Raw genomic sequence first — 2,500 nt, forward strand, 5'->3', positions numbered from 1 at the left:
GAGACCTTACTTTCCGCAGCACACGTTATGAAACCTTTGACGCCACTTGTAGTTTATGCCTACCTGACGTTGTTCAGTATGACATAGTTTATCGTTCTGTAATTTTATTATTGCTATTTTCCTTGCTGTTCTTTTAAGGAGAAATAAAAAAAAAAATAAAAAAATTCAATTAATAAAGGAATATTGCTCAACCGTGTATCTTATATCTTATAGAATCCTTTCGCACGTTGGTTACACTCACTTACAATAATTTACGAATATTATGATTATGAAGTTATGGCAAGTGTTTTTTTCGCCTGTCAATTAAATCAACATCATGTCCCAGGCGTGTGATAATGATTCGTTCCCTGCAAATGACATGCCTCACTTTGGAGGTAGAGCTCTGCTGGAGCGTGACGCCATGGAGAGCAATTATCCCCTTATGGTCTATACCCCTGCTGGTAATAGACCCAATTCGAGGAGCAAACCTGGACTGAATAACTAAACAGACTCTGAGTTTATATTCCATGGGCTTTGGAATAATGTCTATCTTTTGTTGCAAAACTCAAGTTCTAGATTCTTTCTGAATATTACATGAATACATTTTTTTTTCTCTACAGCACATACCTTTACGATTATATACCTACCAGACAGAGTGATTGTCTAAAGCTCTTATATGTCAAAATCATATTTTAGGTATTTTCGCTGAATTAACGTTTTCGCTATTTTCGCAAATACGTATATAAATACATACGTACATACACACACACACACACACACATATATATATATATATAAATGTGTGTGTGTGTGGGCAGGTGTATGTGTGCGTGTATGTGTGTGTATGTGTGTGTACATATGTGTGTGTGTATACGTATATGTGTGTGTGTGAATATATATATATATATATATATATATATATATATATACACATATACATACATATATACACATATATATACCTATACATACATATATACACATATATATCATCATCATCATCATCAAGGGGGCTGACGCCGACGGGGGCGCATAGCCGCATCCACCCTACGCTTCCACCTACGAGGATCCCTCATGGCTAGACGCCAGGCAGGGACTCGGCCCATCTCTATTTCTTCACGGCAGGTTTGGTCGATCTGGCCAAGCCACGACTTCCTCGGTCGTCCCACAGGCCTCCTCCACCCAGGGTTGTCTCGAACAGAGACGACCTGATGGGCAGGATCATCCTGAGGAAAGCGAGCCAGGTGTTCCGTATAGCCTGAGTTGGCGATCACGGATTGTGCAGATAACAGGTCCTGTGCCAGTCTTACGGTGCAACCGTTGGCTGGACACATCTGGCACAAGGACCTATTACAAAAGGCTTCAAGACGAGCCTCCAAGGCGTAGGACAATGTCCAGGTTTCGCTACCGTATAGCAAAACTGGTATTATCAGGGCTTTGAAAACCCGTAGCTTGGTCTTTCTGCACAGGTACCGACATCTCCAAATACTCTTGTTGAGAGAGTTCATGACCCCTGTTGCCAGGCCAATCCGTCTGCTGACTTCATGGTCTGACAGCCCAGAGTTATGAACTACACTACCAAGGTATGTAAATCTCTCTGTGACTTCAATGTCCTTACCGCAAGCACGTACCGACTGAACAGGTTCTCCTAACAAGTCCCCAAATTCCTGGACCTTGGTGTTGGTCCAGGAGACCTCTAGACCCAAGGGCTTCGCTTCATTGCTAAATGCATCGAGAGCCACCAGTAGGGTTTTCAAAGACTCAGATAGAATGGCAACGTCATCAGCAAAGTCAAGGTCTGTAACCTTGATATTGCCCAGTGTTGCTCCACAATGACTTTGAACAGTAGCTCTGCCCAGTATCCAGTCCAAGCAAGTGTTGAAAAGAGTTGGTGCAAGGACACAGCCTTGCCTCACTCCTGATCTAACAGTAAAGAAGCTCGACAGGCCCCCACCACACTTTACAGCACTTTCAGTAGCAGTATACAGGCTTGCTATTAGTCCAATAATCCTTGTTGAAATTCCTCTCAGCCTCAGGATCTCCCAAAGTGACTCCCAATGCACCGTATCAAACGCCTTCTTGAGGTCGATGTAGGCTGCAAGCAGCCCACGCCCGAACTCATGGCGGCGCTCTACAATGACTCAAAGCGCGAGGATATGGTCTATTGTGGACTTACCAGGAGTGAATCCGGATTGCTCCAGTCTCTGGTGCCTCAGTAGATGGTCTCTGATATGTCTCAGAAGGATGTGGGCGAAAACCTTGCCTGGTATACTGAGCAGTGTGATGCCTCGGTGATTGCTGCAGTCCCAACGGTCCCCCTTCCCCTTCCAGAGAGGGATTACCACACCCCTCAACAGGTCAGGAGGAACGGAACCGGACCGCCAGATGGCAGCCAGGACTGCATGTAACCCCCATGCCATAGGTTCACCACCAGCCTTTAACAGTTCAGCTGGTATGCCGCAAATACCCGCTGCTTTACCACTCTTCAGCTTGGAAATCGCCCCCCTAACTTCAGTTATGG

The sequence above is a fragment of the Penaeus vannamei genome, chromosome 12 (assembly GCF_042767895.1).
Source record: "Penaeus vannamei isolate JL-2024 chromosome 12, ASM4276789v1, whole genome shotgun sequence".
Taxonomy (NCBI): Eukaryota; Metazoa; Arthropoda; class Malacostraca; order Decapoda; family Penaeidae; genus Penaeus; species Penaeus vannamei.